General features: G+C 37.9%; 1 protein-coding gene and 1 non-coding gene across 4 annotated transcripts in view; one reads left to right on the forward strand and one right to left on the reverse strand.

The window, feature by feature from the left end:
• The window catches only part of RASA1 (RAS p21 protein activator 1), a 93,832-nt gene that overhangs the window by 13,822 nt on the left and 59,382 nt on the right, over positions 1-20,628 (forward strand). The gene's annotated exons all lie outside the window — the stretch shown is intronic.
• On the reverse strand, positions 8,688-8,792 carry LOC127492924 (U6 spliceosomal RNA). The gene has a single exon (XR_007922740.1). It is a non-coding gene; the product is annotated as a U6 spliceosomal RNA (small nuclear RNA).

Consider the following 20,628-nt stretch of genomic DNA (forward strand, 5'->3'; position numbering starts at 1 on the left):
GTGTGCTTATTTACCATCTATGTATCATATTTGGTGAGGTGTCTTTTAAATATTTTTAATCAGGTTGTTTGCTCTCTTATTGTTTAAGAGTTCTTTGTATATTTTGTGTAACAGTCAGTTATTATGTGTTTGTGTGCATTTTTTCTCCTGGTCTGTGGCTTGTCTTATCCTCTTGACAGTCTTTTGCATAGCAGAAGTTTTTAATAAAGTCTGATTTATCCATCTATTTGTGTGTCTCTATGTGTGTTTGTATTGTTTCTAAGAAGTCATTGCCATGCCCAAGGGCATTTAATATTTCTAATATTCTGGAAATTTTATAGTTTTGAATATTACCTTTAGGTTTGCTTTAAATTAATTTTTGTGAAAGTTGTGAATTTCTAGATTCTTTAATTTTTTTTGCATGTGAATAATCTATAGAGCTCCATTGATTGAGAAGACTCTCTTTGCTCTGCTGAATTGCATTTGTTCCTTTGTCAAAGGTCAGTTAATTATATTTATTTTGGTCTGTTTGTGGGTATCTGTTTCCTTGATTTTTTTGTTGCTTTGCCAGTACCTCACTGTCTTGATTACTGTGTATAGTAAGTCTCTTTTGCCTCCCTCCTATAAACTCGAGAGTGACTTTGTTGATATCCACAAAATGACTTCCTGTGATATTGAGTGGGATTGTGTTGAAACTGTACATCAAGTTGGGAGGAGCTGGCGTCTTTACTGAGTCTTTATATCGTGATCATGAAGTAATCTTCATTTATTTATTTCTTTCATCAGATTTTAGTTTTCCCCATATAGATCTTGTATATATTTTGTTAGATTTGTACCTCAGCATTCTATTTAAGTGGTTGTGTTTTTCATTTCAAATCCCAGTTGCTTGTTTCTGGTGTATACAGGAAAGCCATTGACTCTTATATTCTGGAACCTTGCTGTTACCACTTATTAGGTCCATGAGGTGAGTTTTGTTTTTTTTGTCTTTTTTTTTTTTTTTTTAAGATTTTTAATGTAGACAGTTATTTCATCAGAGAATGAAGATACTTTTATTCTTCTTTTTCACTTTCTCTGTTAGGGATTAGAGGATGACGTCAAAAAGCAGTGCTGAAAGCAGGTGTTCTTGCCTTGTTCCCCAGATTATTTGGTAACTTAAGGGTTTTACTATAAGTTTTTTATAGATTTTTTTTATCAGCTTGAAGAAATTCCTTTCTGTTCTAGTGTACTGATTATTTTAATCATCAGTGAGTAAAAATATTTGTCAGATGGTTTTTCTGTATCTGCTGATACATCATGGGACTTTTCATCTTCAGCCTGTGGATCTGGCTGGTCATGTTAATTGATTTTTTTAATGTTGGGATAGCCTGGATAAATCCCACTTGATTGTTGTATTTAATTCTTTCTATACTTTCTTGAATTTGCTTTGCTAATATTGTGTTCATGAGAGTTATTTGTATTTACATATACTGTTTTTGTCTGGTGTTATTAAGGCAATGCTGACCTAATAGAATTAGTTGAAAAGTATTCTTTCTGTTTCTGCCTTCTGAAAGAGCCTTCAGAGAATTGATACAGTTTCTTTTTTTTCTTTTTGTTTCAACCAATTTTTATTTACAAAATATAAATCTCTTCAAAAAGATACATTCCTTCATTTACTCAAAGGTAAAAAGTCTTATTAAACAGAAACAAAGCCTAAATATCATCACTTATATTTAAACAGAAATACAGATCATTGAAAGTATATGAATATAGAACACAAAATGTAGTTATATAAATGAGGCTATTTTTAAGTTTCTTTACCACATTTTAACCATTGAACAAATTGTACTTAGATTAACAATAATAAAAATGTAAAAAATTAAATTTAGATATAAAAATATGGAACAACAACAACAAAAGAGCAGGAAGTATCATCATTACCAATTAAACAAATTTGAAGACACTCATATTTTCTGAGGCATATCAAAATGCCTGCAGCAAAAGTTGCATTCATTTGAGAGGTATCAATACACGTTTAGTGCTGAGACTATTTGTAGCACTTACAGTATATACGAAGCATTAAACTTCTATGGTTCACATTTGAGAAACACAGATTTAAGCTTTATGTTACAACTTGCCAATATAACATTATAGGTAATGCAGTACAATTACTCATGTCATATTTTTTCTTCTGAAACTCAATAAGCAAGTTATCATTTAAGCACATGGAATAATGCCATGTCTTCTTCCTTATAATAGTAAATTTAAAAATCCGAATACATTGTTGATACAGTTTCTTCCTTAAATATTTAGTAGAGTTAACTAGTGAACATCTCTGGGCCTGATGCTTTTGGGTTTGAAAGTAATTAATTACTGATTCAATTTAAAGTAAATATAATTTTGTTCAGATGAACTATTATCCTGTATGTGAGTTTTGGCAGATTAAGTCTTTCATGTAGTTGGTCCCTTTCATCTAGGTTATAAAATTTGTGACTATAAAGTTATGGATAATATTTGTTTATTGTCCTATTAATGTACATGAATCTTTAATCATGTAACCTCTATTTCTGCTATCAGAAATGAACAGAAATTTTAACAATTTTATTGATCTTTGCAAGTGACTAGCTTTTGGTTTGGTTAACTTTCTCTGATCTCCTGTCTCTAATTTCATTGTTTTCTGCTATAGCTTTTATATTTCTTTGGCTTACTTTGGATTTAATTTGCTCTTATTTTTCAGTTTCCTAAGGTGAAGCTTAGATAACTGATCCTTTTTTCTAATATGTGATTCAACTATAGATTCATTTCTAAGTCTTTCTTTTGCTGTATCCTGCAGCTGTTAAGTTGCATTTTCATTTAGTTCAGATTTTTTTTTTTTTTTTTTTTTGACAGGCAGAGTGGACAGTGAGAGTGACAGAGAGAAAAGTCTTTCTTTTACATTGGTTCACCCCCCCAATGGCTGCTGCGGCCGGTGCACCACGCTGATCTGAAGCCAGGAGCCAGGTGCTTCTCCTGGTTTCCCATGCGGGTGCCCCTGGCCCACAGCAGAGAGCTGGAATGGAAAAGGAGCTACCGGGACAGAATCCGGCACCCCGACCAGGACTAGAACCCCAGGTGCCGGCGCCGCAGGCGGAGAATTATCCTATTGAGCCGCGGTGCCGGCCTAGTTCAGATTTTTTTTAAGATTTATTTATTTTATTTATGAAAGACAGAGTTACAGAGAGAGATCTTCTGCCCACTGGGTCACTTGCCGGATGGCTACAACGGCCACAGCTGTTCCACAGTAGAGCCAGGAATTTCTTCCTGGTCTACTGCATGGGTGCAGGAGCTCAAGCGCTTGGGCCATTTGCCACTGCTTTCCCAGGCATGTTAGCAGGGAGCTGGATTGGAAGTGGAGCAGCTGGGAGTTGAACTGGCATTCATATGCCATATGGGATACTGGCACTGCAGGTGATGGCTTAACCCACTACGCCACAGTGCTGGCCCCAGTTCAGAATATTTTTAAATTACTTTGGAATTTCTTCTTTTACCTGTGTGTTATTTAGTAAATGGGATGTATAGTTTTCATGTATTTTTGGATTTTCCAACTATTTTTTATTGATTCCTAGTTTAATCCCATTGTATAATAATAGCATATATAGTGTGATTTCCATGTTTTTAAATTTAAGATGTGTTTTATGACTCAGAATGTGGTCTATGTTGGTGAACGTTCTGTGTGATCTTGAAAAGAATATGCAAACTGTTATAGCTGAACGAGGTGGTATATAGGTGTCAGTTATATCCAATTGATTGATAGTGCTGTTAAGTTCAACTGTATCTTTATTGACTTTTTGCCTGCTGGATCATTCCATTTCTGATAGAGGCATGTTAAAGACTCAGTTGTAGTTGTGCATTCTTGCTGTTTTTTCTTTTTTGTTTTTTCTTCCTCCTGTGATTGTACTCTGTTGTTAGAAACATATACATTAAAGATTGTTGTATTTTCTTGTGATATTGACTCCTTTATCATCTTGTAATACTTCCTCATTATTCCTAACAGTTTTCCTTGCTCTTGAAATTTTCTCTGCAATTAAGACAGTTACCCATAGTGCTTTATTTTGGTTAGTGTTAACATGGTATATCTTTCTCCATCCCAGTATTTTTAATTGTGTATGTTTTTATGTTAAAAATGAGCTTCTTGCTTACATACTTCGGCTTTGTTTTCTGATGTGCTGTGTACGTAGACTGTCGACATTTAAGTGATTATTTCTGCAGGTAATTATTTGCCATCTTTATTAACTGTTTTTGATTTGTTTCCCTTTTTCTTTGTAAAGATTTTATCTTCCACACTTTGTGAACTTTGAGTTTTTTAAAAGATTTATTTATTTATTTATTGGAAAGGCAGAGTTAGAGAGAGGGATTTTCCATCCATTGGTTCACTCCCCAAATGGCCACAGCATGCAGTGCTGGGCCAGATTGAAGCCAGGAGCCAAGAGCTTCTTCAGGGTCTCCCAAGTGAGTTCAGGGGCCCAAACCCTTGGGCTATCCTCAGTTGCTTTCCCAGGTGCTTTAACAGGGAGCTTACATCCAGAATGGAGCAGCTGGGACCCAAACTGGCACCCGTATGGGATGCTGGCACTGCAGATGGTGGCTTAAATGCTGTACCATAGCACTAGCCCTAGCATTTTGATTTTAATTGAGCATTTTATATGACTCCATTTTTTTTCTCATTTTTGTAGCGTATCAGTTAAACCTTTAAAAAAAAACTTGGTGTGTTTGCCTTGGGATTTGTAATATATGTTTACAATTTACCCAGGTGCTTGCTTGCTCTCTATCTCTCTTTTTTCTTTCTTTCTTTCTGATTTATTTTATTTTTATTTGAAAGAGAGGGAGAGACAGAGAGAGCAAGATCTTCATACTCTGATTCAATCTACAAATGGCTGGGGTTGGGTCAGGCCGAAGCTAGGAGCCAGGAGCTTCATCTCGGTCTCTCATGTGGGTGCAGGAATGTAAGCACTTGGGCTGTCTTCTGCTGCTTTCTCAGGCACATTAGCAGAGAGCTGGATTAGTAGTGGAGCATCGGGACTCGAACTGGTGCCCAGATGTGATGCTGGCATTGCAGGCAGTGGTTTTACCTGCTGTGCTAAAATGCTGGTACTCAGTATTTATTTTCGAATAATATTATGATGCTTGATGGGTATTACAGGTTCTTCATAGTAACAGTTTTCCTGATTGCTTGTTCCTGTCCTTTGTATCTGCTCTCTTTCAGTCTAAATACACAAAATTAGATGCATCGTTGCTGGTATTTTGAACAGATTGTTACCTAGTATCAATCTAGAAAAAGAAAAACGACAATTTCTATTTTGTCTTCATGTATTCATTCTTCAGTGTTTTCTTTATGTAAATCACAGTTTTTGACTTAAAACATTTTCTTTCTCTCTGATGGACTGCTTCAAACATTTTGCAAGGTAGATCTACTGATAGCAAATTCCTTTCATTTTTACTTAATAATGTCTTTATTTCTCCTTTATGTTTGAAGGATAGTTTCACAAGGTACACAATTTTAGGTTGGTGATATTTTTTTTCCTCTCACCATTTTCTATTGTGTGGTTTCTGAGAAGCTAGGTGAATTTGTAATCTTTGGCCCTCTATAGATAGGTAAGGTGTGCTTTGTCTCAGGCTTCATTCGAGATTTTCTTCATTTCTTTTTTATTTTAAGAAATTTATTTTTAATTTTTTTGAAAGCCCACAGCAATAGAGAAATCTTCTATCTGCTGTTTCACTCCCCAAATGCTTCAACGATTGGAGCTGGAGCAGGACAATTCCAGAAGCCCAGAATCTGGGTTTTTCACTTGGGTGACAGGGACCCTAGTTTTTGGGCCATCACCTGCAGCCTCCCAGGGTGGGCATTAGCAGGAAGCTGGAATTGAAGCAGAGCCTGAACCCAGTTAATCTGATGGAGGATATGGGCAACCCCTAATTGCTGTGCCAAACATCTGCCCCCAATTTTTTTCTTCATGTTTGGTTTTCTGAAGTTTGAATATGATATACCTAATTGTATATCTTGTTTTTGGCATCTTTATCTTGGGTTTTGTAAGTTTCATAGGCCCAGGACTCAGTGTCTGACATTAATTTGGTGGAATTGTTAGTCATTATTTAAAATACTTGTTTTGTTCTTTCCTTCTGGTGTTCTCATTATATAAAAATTAACTTTGTAGTTCTATAGTTATTGGATGTTCTGGTTTTTTTTTTCAGTCTTTTTTAAAATTAATTTTCAGTTTTGGTAAATAATTTATTGTGGTATCTGTTCTCATGCTCATTCTTTCCTCAGTTGACTCCACTCTACTAATGAACTCTTCATTTCCATTACAGTGGTTTTTAGTTCTAGCTCTTTTTTATCTTCCTTAGAAGTTTCATCTCTGCTTACATTATCCATGTTGTCTACCTTTTTCATTGAAGCATTAAGTCATTAGTTTATTAAAATTCCTAGTCTGATAATTCCCAGATTCCTGCTATATCTGTTTCTGATGCTTGCCCTACATCTTAAAACAGATTTTTTTTTTTTTTGAAAGATATACACAGTATACTGGGTAAAAGGACATGTTGTAAGCAGGGCTTTAGTAATGTAGTGGTCAGGGAACCATTCTGTACATGGGTGACTACTCTGTATTTTGGTGAGCCTGTGTCTCTGAACTGTGAACTCCAGTAGTGCTTCTCAATCCCCTACCGATTCCCTTCCCCCTTAGGTGGATATAAGGGGCTGGAGTTACATATTTCTCTTACCCCAATTGGGTTAGGCTCTGATAAATTAATTTCTCCTGAAGGCAGACCTAGTTAAGAGGATCAGAAAGCTCTGATGTATTTCAAAGTTGTTTCTTTTGCTCTCCCTCTGCTCAGGGTATTTTTCTCTGATATTTATTGTGGGGACTTGGTAGAGTTCTTAGTGGTTAAATTCAAAACATATCAGGACGTACCTATGACTGGGTCTCTGTACAGCTTTTAACTCTCAGATTTGTCCTCACTGAGTCTTCAGCAATTTTTAAATTACGGTTTAGGCTTTGCTCCCATGGCACTGGTTCCCAGGGAGGTTTTTCTTGTGGGTTTCTGCTCTGGTGAGTTGTGATTTTTTTATGTCCACCTATTAGGCCATCCATTTTGGGTTTGACCAATGGCTTCACTTCTCTGAAAGATCTAGGAAGAGTTGATAATTTTTCAGCTTGTTCAGCTTTTTATTTGTTAGGATGGAATGATGATTTCTAGTCACCTTATATTCTAGAAGGAAACTGGAAGTGACTTAAAGCAGTTTAATGGTTTTAAGTTTAAAGGAGTTGAAAGGAGATTGGTTTGTGGCAATTTGAGGCTGACTCCTTTAAGAGAATAAGTAGAGTGGAGACCAAACTAGGGGAACAGTTTTTTCAAAATAGCAAAATGATGACGTTTGATAGAATGTTTTTATCAATAATGATCATTAAACTTGGGTTTCTTTTTATTTTAGTATTATTGAAAAGTGATACTGTATTTATAATAATTGTTGACCTGTTTCATCAAAAACATTGAGAATTAAGGTAGGCATTTTATCAGAAGAAAGCAATTTTGAACAAATAGAGGGAATTACTAGCCGTTCAATAGGGGTCAGCTCTTTTATAAGCCTATTAAAACATTTCCTTAAATTGTGAGCAGTGTTGTTCAATTAAAGGAGTTAGTGTTCTTTGACCTTTATGCTGGTTAAGTGATTTGGAACGTCTGCATTTTGTGTCTGTGCTCTTGGAAATTTTGAATGCACCGTTAGCACGGGAGTCTTTAAACAACTTTTTTGTTTACTTTGCTTTTCCTAAACTTAAGTGCTCAGTGAATATTCTTTGCAGGGTGCATTTTGGAAAACATAGTAGGCAGCAAGGTTTCTGTCTACCTGGTGCTTACAGTGGAAGTACTCGTGGTCCACAGGAAGAACCCATAGTTTAGGCTTTGGAAAACCTGACTTTGTGGTTTTAATGCTTTTAGCGAATCATTATATCAGAAACATTACTTATGTTTCTCATGATTCAGTATTTCCATTTGTGAAATAATGTGTAACATCTTTCATTTTAAAATCCACAGTGATGCCAATGTTTTATAATTATCAAAAAGGGATTTAATAAAGTACTTACATGGCCGGCACCATGGCTCACTTGACTAATCCTCTACCTGCGGCGCTGGCACCCCGGGTTCTAGTCCCGGTTGGGGCACTGGGTACTAGTCCTGGTTGCTCCTCTTCCAGTCCAGCTCTCTGCTGTGGCCTGGGAGGGCAGCGGAGGATGGCCCAAGTGTTTGGGTCCCTGCACCCGCATGGGAGACTGGGAGGAATCACCCGGCTCCTGGCTTCGGATTGGCCCAGCGCCGGCTGTAACAGCCATTAGGAGAGTGAACCAACAGAAGGAAGACCTTTCTATCTGTCTGTCTCTCACTGTCTATAACTCTGTCAAATTAAAAAAAAAAAAGTACTTACATAGATGTCTTCAGAAACTTCACAGAAAATGTATATTATGAAAAAACTGCATGGATTCAGATTTCTTTGTCCTTAAACAAGCATATCTTTTACTTCTCTTTTCCATAAATATTTTCAAGTACCCTTATATATAAGGTTTGTATGTAGTTCTTTTAAATTATATATATTTAATTATATATATCACAATATTCTGATATACAGACAAGTAAATTAGCATAGCCATCATCTCACGTACTGAATGTTCATATGTGGGGGGGGGTGCTGAGAATACCTAAGTATTTCAGAATGCTTCATGAATTTGCACATATCCTTGTACAAGGGCTGTGCTAATCATCTCTATATCGTTCCCATCTTCTTGTATGTCCTTTTTTTTTAAGATTTATTTTTATTTATTTGAAAGAGAGAGAGAGAGAGAATTCTTTCATCCACTGGTTTACTCCCCAAATAGCCACAATGGCCGGAGCGGGCTAATCCAGAGCCAGGAGCTTCTTCTGGGTCTCTCACATGGGTGCAGGGGCCCAAGGACTTGAGCCATCCTCTGCTGCTTTCCCAGGCACATTAGATTGAACCTGGGTTGGAAGTGGAGCAGCCAGGACTTGAACCCGCATCCATATGAAATGCCGGTGCTGCAGACCAGGTCTTTAACCTGCTGCGCCACAGTGCTGATGCCATCTTATATGTGCTTTCAAAACTAGCATTGTGTATGGTTCCTATAGAAAAAGAGGAACATTTGACACCCACATTCTGATGGTTGGTGATAATGATATGAATTGTCACAGGAACCAGGAACCTATTTAAATGTTGAAAATTAGTGAATGGCATGTTAACATGAAATAGAGGTACCAGTGTCTAGAAGTTATGCTATGTTCTTATTATTTTTGTTATTGTTTTGACACACAATAATATGTGGCCAGGAAGAGATGACCAATAAAACAAGAATAAGTAGATATTTTAGTGTTGTTTGTTTATTACAATTGAGAGGGATAGGAGGCAACTTCCCTAGTCAGGAAGCTATCTGATTAATGCAGAAATATGATAGAAAATATTTGGATAAAATCACATCCAGTTGTTTCTTCCTTTTTTTTTTTTTTTGACAGGCAGAGTGGATAGAGAGAGAGACAGAGAGAAAGGTCTTCCTTTTGCCGTTGGTTCACCCTCCAATGGCCGCCGCGGCTGGCGCGCTGCGGCCGGCGCCTGCACTGATCCGAAGGCAGGAGCCAGGTGCTTCTCCTATATCCAGTTGTTTCTAAAATAATATCTGCAATTATAGTTGTTTTATTCTAAGGATATTAGTGATGAGTTCTAGAGTAATGCCTGTAATAATTTTAAATGGAAAAACTTTTGATATAAAGAGAAACTAACATACTCAGTTTTTTTATTACTAGAAAAGTTCAAAAGATGATGAATATGAGTAAATATTTAGATGAATACCAAATTAACAGAAAAAAGAAAAAATGTTGACAGAATCCTGATAGGCATAACAATGCACATGCCAGAGAGGCAGAAGCATGGATTATTGTCACAGCTCTGATCTCAGTGGGCATGAAGTGTTAGTCATAGAAAAACAGAACTGATGAGACAGGGCTAGGGTCTGGCTCTGTCACACATTGACTCAGCAGCTATAACTGACCACAGAGTTTTAGGTTTTTGGGCTGAGTACCTGTGAATTTGCAGGACTTACCACAGTCTTGGCCTGTACAAACATTTGGCAGTGCTGAGGGTTAAGGGAAGTTAAGACTAGATGATGTAATAGATGAGGAGGAGGCTAACAGCTGGACAGTGTACTGTTTGGGAGGTATCTAGTAGGGATATAACTTTGCCTAATAGTTTTTATACACATACTATTGTATATATACATATATACACAGTATGTATACAAGAGGACTCCAAAATGTTTGTGGAAAATGAATTATAAGACAAAAATGGAAAACATAAACCTGATTTCTCATCGTAAGCTCTGTGAAGTTTAAGACACTTTCCTAAGCGATGATACGAGGCGTCTGTTGCATCCCTAAAGAACTGAGGGTCCTTGAAATTTCATCATGTTGATACAGTCTATTTAATGTTATTAACAGAATAGCTAGTGTTTGACCTAGAGGTTAAAAGGTCTGTATCCCATATTTGAGTGCCTTTGTTTGATACCTGCTTCTAGCTACTGATTCTAGCTTCCTGATGATATAGATCCCAAAAGGCATCAGTGATCGCCCAAGTACTTGGATCTCTACCCCCACATAGGTTGAATTCCTGACTCCTGGCTTCAATCCCAGATAGGGGCTGTTGTGGGCATTTTGGGGGAGAATGTCGATGGGCTCTGTCTCTCTCTTTGCTTCTCAAACAAAAAATGAGCTAAATAATTCAGTCATTTGGTTAAAAAAATAGAAACATTATTACCCGAGGAAAAATATGTGGCCTTTAAAGTTTTTCTTTAAGAATAGGAAATGAAAAGAAGGCGCCAAGTAGGGCTGTAAAGTCGCTGTCTAATGACTTCTCATCAAAATTCTCATAGTACTGCCCTTGTTTGAGGAGTATTGTTGGAGAGAGAAGGACTTTTGATTTTCATTTCTGGCTGCTTCTGTGCTGAAGTTTTGGCTAACTTTCTCAAACCACTCTCATGATAAACAGGTGTTACTCTTTTTTGGACCCCAAAAAGTCAACAAGCAAGCTTTGAGCAGCCCTGAAACTATTGCCATTTCGTTTTCCCTGTATTGCTTTCGGTTTGACTGGACTGCTCCCTGCTCTTGGTAGCCATTGCTTTGATTGTGCTTTGTTTTCCACATTGTACTAGTAAACCAATGTTTCATCTCCTATTATATTTCTTTGAAAAAATGTTGAAAATTTCCATTGAAAATTCTGCTCTTGTCAGCAGCTGCACTGGGTATAGCAGTTTTGGTACTCATTAAGAAGAAGGTTTGTTCCACTTTAAATTATCAGCCAGATTTGTGTAAGTGGAACCATTTGAGATGACTGTGGTGTTGGCTTTTCTTTGTACTGTTAATCATCAGTCCTTTTCAGTTCCAGCACAAACAGGATTAAACTGTTTCCTGGAAGATAGATGTGGGTGGTCTTTGCTTGTGGATTTTATCTTTAACATGATCTTGTCTCCCCCACCCCTCCGACTTTTTAAGATTTATTTATTGGAAAGGCAGAGTTACAGAGAGGCAGAGAGAGACATGTGGGTGGCAGGGGCCCAAGCACTTGGGCCATTTCCAGGTGCACTAGCAAGGAGCTGGATCAGAAGTGCAGCAGTTGGCACTGAACTGGTGCCCATATGGGCTGCCAGCATCACTGGAGGCTCTTTCATTCAGTGTACCACAATGCAAGCCATTGACATTTTTAAACCTGCTCTCCTTTCGTGTTGAAAGGACTGCTTCATGAATAAAGTTTTTTCTGCATTTAGAAATATTTTTTTACTTAAGCATGCTTTTTATTGAAATATACAACAGAAAGAATAGTATCAGAAGTGTTGAACTCAATTAATTTTAACAAGTGGATGTAATCCATACTTAAGAAACTGTATGTCCTTTTGTACCTGCTTCCAGTCTAATGCCCATACCACCTCTCTCAAGATTAGACAAATCCTAACTCCCTCCCTCCCTCTCTCTTTCTCTCTCTCTCTCTCCTTGATTTAGTTATTTATTTGAAAGGCAGAGTTCAGAGAGAGGAAGTGTGGGGAGCAGCTCGGACTAGACTGTTACTGGAATTAAGACTTATTCTATGCACCTGCTCTCCCACAATATGGCGCTGAGAAGGGAAACAGCTTCTACACAGCTGCCTCCAGTTCAACCAATAAACTGTAGGACTTGCTCCTGATTGGAGGAGAGCAGCGTACTCGGAGTGTGGGCAGCCGAGTTGGGATTGGCAGAGGAGGACTATAAAGGAGGAGAGAGACGGCATGCACCAGGAACATCTAAGGGGAACATCTAAGGGGAACACCTGTGCAGCCCCCGAGAGAGCCGGCCGGCAGTGTGCCGCTCCCCTGCGGAAGTGGGGAAAGCGGCCAGGGGGAACCGCCCTTCCACGGAGGTGGAAGGGACAGTAGCCAACCCGGGAAGAACCAGCAGCAAACCCGGGGAGGGCCGAGCAGACGAAAGAACAGCGCAGGGTCCTGTGTCGTTCCTCCACGAAGCGGGGGAGCGACAAGGAAGAGAAAGATCTTCCATGCACTGCTTCATTCCCCAAACAGTGGCCAGAGCTGGGTGGATCAGGAGCTTCTTCCAGGTCTTCCACGTGGGTTCAGGGACCCAAGCACTAGAGCCATCCTCTGCTGCTTTCCTAGGTGCATTAGCAGGGAGTTGAATCAGAAATGGAGCAGCTGGTACTGGAACTGGCACCCTTTTGGAATGATGGCACTGTAGTTGGTGGCTTTGCCGGCTATGCCACAGCTCTGGCCCAAAACCCCTAACTTCTTATACCATAGATTACTCTTGACTTTTTGAATTTCATGTAAATTATACAATAATACCCTTTTGTGTTACTTCATTAACTTTGTGTGTTTATCCATGTTGTTACATGAGGTAGTATATCTCATTTTCATTGCTTGTAGTGTTAAAAGTGTCTATACCAAAGTGCACTATCCTCTCTGTTAGTGATGAATGTGACATTTAGATTGTGTCTAGTTTTGTCTGTTACAAAGATCATTACTGTAGATTCTTTTGTAGGGAATTTTGACATACATACATGAACATATGTTACATACCCAGGATAATGCTTTCTGGATCACAGGATGTTCATTTGATAAGTATAAATAATACATAGTTTTGCAAAATGTTTGGACCAGTTTACATTCTGAATAGCAGAGTTTGAGAATTCCACTTGCTCTAAAGTTCTTGCCAGCAGTTGGTGGTGTTTACTGTCTTCATTGTGGTGGTTTTGGTGTGTAGATAGTGAGATAGCCCTTGTGGTTTTAAATTGTGTTTTTCTTATGAGATGAATGATGAAGATATGTCTTTTCATGTTTATTAGCCATTTGAATAATCTGCCCCCTAAAGTGGAGTGGATATTGATGTCTTTTGCGCAGTTTTCTTTTTGTCTTCATATTGATTTCTGGGTGTTTTATATCCTGAAAGGGAGCCTTTTGATGGATTATTTCGTACAAATGCCTTCAATTTTGTATGCTGCTTGCATTTTCCAGATTTTCCACTTTTTCAGTGCCTTTTTTTTTTTTGTGAACAAAATTTTATTACAACAGTTTTTGCCTGCATGGCTGGTGCTTTTTTGGATCAGGTTTAAGGAATCTTTGCCTCCCCCAAGAATAAAAATATATTTGTGTATTTTGTTCTCTAGGAGATTTAGTGTTTTGTTTTTCACTTTTTTTTTTTTTTTTTTTAAGATTTATTTGTTATTTGAAAGACAGAGCTAGAGAGAGAAGTCTTCTATACACTGGTTCACTCCCCAAATGGCTGTGACAGCTAGAGATGGACTGATCCAAAGCCAGGAGCCTGGAGCTTCTTCCAGGTCTCCCGCACGTGTACAGGGGCACAAGGATTTGGGCCATCTTTCACTGCTTTCCCAGGTCATAGCAGAGAGCTGAATTTGGAAGTGGAGCAGCTGGGACTGGAATCAGTGCCCAAAATGGGATGCTGGCATTACCTGCTCTGTCACAGCACTGGGCTCTGTCTTTCACTTTTAGATGTAACTTCGATATGGAATTTAATTTTGTGTATGGCTCAAGGAAGAGGTCAGGATTAATTTTTTAAAAATAAGGATATCCTGTTGATCCATTTCCATCAACTATAAAAAAAAGCTGCCTTTTTCACATTCACCATTGTTATGAATGAGTGGTAATATATGTGTGTCTGTTAACATCTCAAGTCTGCCCTAGTGGTTCTTGATCTTTGCAATAACTCTTGATGATAGCATAATAAATCATTCATTTTTAGGAGGTCCCTTTTTATTGTTGAAACTGATAATCTGTGGCATTTGTCTTCATTTGTTTAGCCTTGTTAGATCTATCAATTTATTAGTTTTTCTAAGAACCAACTTTTGATTTTTTTCCTGAAGTTTTGCTACATATTTGCTTTTGATTTCATAAATTTGGCTGTATTTTCTGCATTTTCAGATTTAACTTTGTTATTTTTTTAATTACTTGACATAGAAAATTGTTTTCTGTCTTTTTTAAGTGTTTAAGGCTACACATTTAAGTATACCTTCAGTTACACATCATAAATTGTTATATGACCTGTCTGCATTCTGATTTATTTTTTGAATTAGGAGCTATTAAAAAGCATAAGACTTAATTCCCAAATAATTGGGAACTTTTGAAGTATTTTAGTTGGAGGATGGTCAGTGATTTCTTGATTAATTCCATTGAAGCCAGAGAATATAATCTGAATGATTTGAATCCTTTGAAGTGCGTCTTGGGTTTTGATTCACCATGTGGTCAGTTTTGGGTAAATGTTCCATGTTGACTAAAAAGGGATTTGTGTATTCTTGTTGGTTGCAGTTTTCTTTATAAGTCAGCTATTTTAATCAGTCTTAGTTATATGTTTCAGTTATATGTTTCATATGTTGATGATTTTCTTTTGTCTGTCTACTTTTATCAACTATTGAGAAGTGTCTAAGGTTTCCCACCCTACTATGATTATGGATTTATCTATTTTTATCTATGTAGAACTCTATATAATTCTATTTTTGCTTTATATATGGTGGTGTTACATTATTGGTTATATGCATATTTAGAATTAACTTCAATTTTCGATGAATAGATCCTTTACTATTATGAAATTCGCCTTATTTTCCCTATTAATATTTCTTACATGACATCAGTTTTCTTTAGATTAGTGCGAGTGTGGTATCTTTTTTTGTGTTCTTAAGATGCAGCTCTTATAAGTAGATTTTATAGTTTTTTTTTTTTTTTTTAATACAGGCAGAGTTAGAGACAGAGAGAAAGGTCTTCCTTTTTTCCATTGGTTCACCCCTGAAATGGCCGCTACAGCTGGCGCTGTGCCGATCTGAAGCCAGGAGCTTCAGAGGTGCCTCCTCCTGGTCTCCCACATGGGCGCAGGACCCAAGCACTTGGGCCATCCTCCACTGCCTTCCCGGGCCACAGCAGAGAGCTGGACTGGAAGAGGAGCAACCGGGACAGAATCTGGCGCCCCAACCGGGACTAGAACCTGGGGTGCTGGCGCCGTAGGTGGAAGATTAGCCAAGTGAGCTGTGGCACCGGCCGATTTTATAGTTTTTACACAGCCTTACAGTTTTGGTGTTTTATTGGTTGTCTAGAGATTATAGTATGTGTCATTGCCTTATTAGGGTCTACTGACATTATTTACTTTTATCACTTCCCTGATGGAGTTAAGAACTTAAACATTGACTCAGCTTAACCCTTCTTCTTTTTAAATATTTGTCCTGCATTTTCATTGTACATATACTTTATTTTTTTCAACTTTTATTTACTATAAATTTCCAAAGTACAACTTTTGGATAATTGAGGCTTTTCCCCCCATAACCTCTCTCCTAACTGCAACCATCCCATCTCCCACTCTCTCTCCCATCCCATTCTTCATCAAGATTCATTTTCAGTTTTCTTTATATACAAAAGATCAACTTAGTATACACTAAGTAAAGATTTCAACAGACTGCACCCACACAGACACACAAAGTATAGAATACTGTTTGAGTAGTAGTTTTACTGTTAATTTGCATAGTACAACACATTAAGGACAGAGGTCCCTACATGGGGAGCAGATGCACGGTGCCTCCCGTTGTTGATTTAACAATTGACGCTCTTATTTATGATGTCAGTAATTACCTGAGGCTCTTGTCATGAATTGCCAAAGCTATGGAAGCCTCTTGAGTTTGCCAACTCCGATCTTATTTAGGCCATAGTCAAAGGCCATAGTCAAAGTGGAAGTTCTCTCCTCCCTTCAGAGAAAGGTACCTCCTTGTTTGATGACCTGTTCTTTCCACTGGGATCTCACTCGCGGAGATCTTTCATTTAGGTCATTTTTTTTTTTTTTTTTTTTTTTTTTTTTTTTTTTTTGCCAGAGTGTCTTGGCTTTCCATGCCTGAAATACTCTCATGGGCTCTTCAGCCAGATCTGAATGCCTTAAGGGCTGATTCTGAGGCCAGAGTGCTGTTTAGGACATCTGCCATTCTATGGGTCTGCTGTGTATCTTACTTCCCATGTAGGATCATTCTCTCCTTTTTAATTCTGTCAATTATTATTTGCAGACACTGGTCTTATTTATGTAATCCCGTTGACACTTAATCCTATCTTTTTGATCAATTATGAACTGAAATTGATCACTTGGACTAGTGAGATGGCATTGGTACATGCCACCTTGATGGGATTGAACTGGAATCCCCTGGCACGTTTCTAGCTCTGCCATTAGGGGTAAGTCCAAGTGAGCATGTGCCGAACTTGCATAAACTTTAATACTCATGAGATGCTATTATTGATTTTTATAATCGGTATGTATTTAGATTTACCCATGTACTAAAGCTATTTAAAAAGTTAATGGACAGTGCACAATATGAGAAAACTATACGTGGATTTAAAAATGTTTTAAATCAAGTAAGCAATATTTTATTTACTTTTATTTTTCCATGAATTTTTAAAAATAGTCTTATTTTTACCCTTTCTGATGCGCTTCACTTAGACTGCGTTTCCATCTTCTGTAATACCATTTTTCTTTTGCATATGGACTGTTTAATTTTTATTTTTTGCAAACATCTATCAATTTACCTTCTGTGTATCTGAAAACATACTCGTTTTTGAAGAATATTGTCTCTGCATAAGATTCTGAGTTCTGATATATTTCCTTTCGGAAATGTGAAGAGATTCCATTCTTTCTGGTTTCCAGTATGGCTGTTGGAAAGTCAGCAAAGATTTTTATTGCTGTTTCTTTGAAGATAATGTCTTTATGTTGTGCTGTTAAGGTTTAGTCTTATGTTTGATATTTTAGCATCTTTACTATGATGCGCCTCAATGTTTTTTTCCCCATCTTCCTTCCCTTGTACTTCTCCTCCCCTACCTCTTCTTCCTCTTTCTCCTTTCCTCCTTCCTCTTTGATAACATCTTATCTGGTATATGTTGAATATTTGGGGGTTAATATTTTTCATTTGGTTTGGAAAATTCTTAGCCATTTTCTCTTCAGTTTTTTTTTTTTTTTTTTTAAGATTTTATTTACTTATTTGACAGTTACAGATAGTGAGAGGGAGAGACAGAGAGAAAGGTCTTCTGTCTGCTGGTTCACTCGCCAAATGGCCGTGACGGCCAGAGCGGGGCCAATCCGAAGCCTGGAGCTTCTTCTGGGTTTCCCACATGGGTGCAGGGGTCCAAGCACTTGGACCATGTTCTACTGCTTTCCCAGGCCACTGCAGAAAGCTGGATCAGAAGAGGAGCAGCCAGGGTGTGGGTGCTGCAGGGAGAGGATTAACCTACTGCGCCACAGTGCTGTCCCCTCTAAAGTGTTTTCGCTCTAATCTTTCTTACCTCCTTTCTGGGACTCCATACACACATTAACAGGTTTTTTTTTTTTTTTTTTGACAGGCAGAGTGAACAATGAGAGAGAGAGAGACAGAGAGAAAGGTCTTCCTTTTTGCCGTTGGTTCACCCTCCAATGGCCGCCGCGGCCAGCGCACTGCTGCCGGCGCATGGCGCTGATCCGATGGCAGGAGCCAGGTACTTATCCTGGTCTCCCATGGGGTGCAGGGCTCAAGCACTTGGGTCATCCTCCAGTGCACTCCCTGGCCACAGCAGAGAGCTGGCCTGGAAGAGGGGCAACCGGGACAGAATCCGGAGCCCCGACCGGGACTAGAACCTGGTGTGCTGGCGCCGCAAGGCGGAGGATTAGCCCAGTGAGCTGCGGCGCCGGCCTGCATTAACAGTTTTTAAACATCAAATGGTATCATTCATCCTTTATGCTATTATCTGTATTCTGTTTACTTTCTTTTCATGCTTCAGTAAGTGTTTTTCCTATGAAAACTTTCAAATTGTTATTTGTTTTAAAATATGCCTTATTTGCTGTTATTTTAGTTTTAATTTTGTGAATTTGATTTAGACACTTGAATTTATGGTTAAATTTCATCTTTATACTTGTCTTATAGTCTCTTTAGAAATTATTATTTTAAGGTCTCTGCCAATAATTTTAAAATTTATTAAGCTGTGGCTCTCAAATCCATAATCATAGTTAAATTTGACAATACAAAACACTTTGATACCAAAGTCTCTTCCTCTTTCTCTTCCTTAAATTTTCTACTTTTCTCCCTCAGATTTCACGGCACCTGATTTCATGTATCATAAGCCCCACTTTCTTCATATCTCTCTTCTCTGAGCTTTCTAGACATGTTCTACACAAACTAAGCTTTGGGAACATGGGAGTAAGGAAATTTGCATGATCCTTGCTGTATCTGTTTTTAGTCCTCCTGTGCCACTGCATCTCTGTTGGGGAGCTTCCTACCTATAAGCTGTCAAAGCAGATATAAAGCTGTTTTCTGTTAACTTCTAAACTCATTTAATTTTCTTTTCTTTCCTGTGGGAAAGGAGCTTTGCAAAGTGAAGTTACTCTGTAGTGCTAGAGAATCTGAGTTTCTGGGAAAAAGTACCTGAGGGTGCTACTTGTATACTAAAAATTTGTGCTACCTTTAATTGTGCTTTTATTGCTGCTCTGTTGAGCCTTTTGTTCCTGTCTTATATATTTCTAATACATATTCCCCTAAGTGCTCTTCCTTGGTATTTTAACATGCTTAAATTGTACTTCCTTCCTCATCAATGGCCTTGATTACTACTTTTTGAGAGAGCTGAATATATGGGTCTGCATTTTCAAGTTGATGAATCAGTTTGCTTATCTGTGACCTTATGAGATTAGTTATTTGAAGTTCCTTCCCTCTGATAATTTTTTTCTCAAAACAACTACTTTTTATCCTGAAACTGTGTATGCGTTTTACCCTCCCAAGATTGCATAGTCATATCTTTACCTATTTTCTCTTAAAACTTTATTTAGGAGGCAGAGAGAGCAAGCATGAGAGAAAATGAAAGCTTGCTGCCTCTAATCCCAGGTTCACTCCCCAAGTGCCTACAGCAGTGCTGGGGCTGGAACAAGTCAAACCTGGGAACTAGGAACTCCATCCAGGTCTCCCATGTGGGTGGTAGGAACCCATTCAATCCAGGGCCTGCATTAGCAGGAGGTTGGAGTTAGGAATTTAGGACAGGAACTCTCCTGGGATGTAGGATCCCAGGTAGTTTTCTGTTCCCTACATCCTAATACTTTCCATACTAAGTTGAATTGTTCTGTATTGTTCATTGGATCATAATGTTTCAAGTGTGTTGTTCAGTATTTTTACCATGTAGTTCCGTATTATTACTTAATAATAGCCCCAAAGCTCAAGAATAGTGATGCTGGCAATTCAGATACCCAAAGAGAAGCCATCAAAGTATAGAAACCAACACAAGAAAAAGAATTGCTTGCAACGGCAAAAGGAAGACCTTTCACTCTGTCTCTCTCCCTGGCATGTGTTTTGTTAAAGGTGGACTCAATATATGTAAACGTTTTCTTTAACCTTCAGATTCAGTGACTTAAAGATATACCTGAAAATAGAGGTTGAAAAATGTTGCATTAAGTAGCTGCTGAATTAGCATACCTTCCAAAGCGGTAGGTTGAGCATTGACCTTCCCCAATCGCCTCCAACCCCTTTAAATTTATTTTTTTTCTTTTAAAGCAAAGGATTGCTCAAGGCAGCTTACATTTATGTGAAAAAATGCATTGGACTAGGTGGCCACAAGTAATTTTGTTGTCCTGTCTTCATGCAGTGAGGGGATGGCACAGTAGTTATTGAAGTTCTAAAAAAGGCCTGTTTTGAGGCTTGAAAGTACACAGATGAGAGAGATTGATGATATGATATAGGAATTGATGTTGGCCTTTTGCTAGTAAGTATTAATTATGCTTTCCTTCTCTTCCTTTCATCACATTTAGGTAATGCATAACATTTTTGAAGAGGTGTGGTGGTTATTATTTTTCCTTATCCTTTATTTATTTATATATTTATTTATTTTGTTTTCTAAGGTGTAGTGCTTTGGTGTGAACACCATAATCTTGGTTGATTGCATGTTAGTATAGAATTTTGTTTATAAACTCATGAAAGTGCTGTGTTCATTCCTGCCTTTTATATGTTGTCTTTGACCTGATTTAATTTGGGTGGATAAAACATAAGACAGTACTGTTTCTTTAGAAATACTCCCTCCAAACTGAAACCTATTTTGGACTTTGTAAATG

The sequence above is a fragment of the Oryctolagus cuniculus genome, chromosome 14, assembly GCF_964237555.1.
Source record: "Oryctolagus cuniculus chromosome 14, mOryCun1.1, whole genome shotgun sequence".
NCBI lineage: Eukaryota > Metazoa > Chordata > Mammalia > Lagomorpha > Leporidae > Oryctolagus > Oryctolagus cuniculus.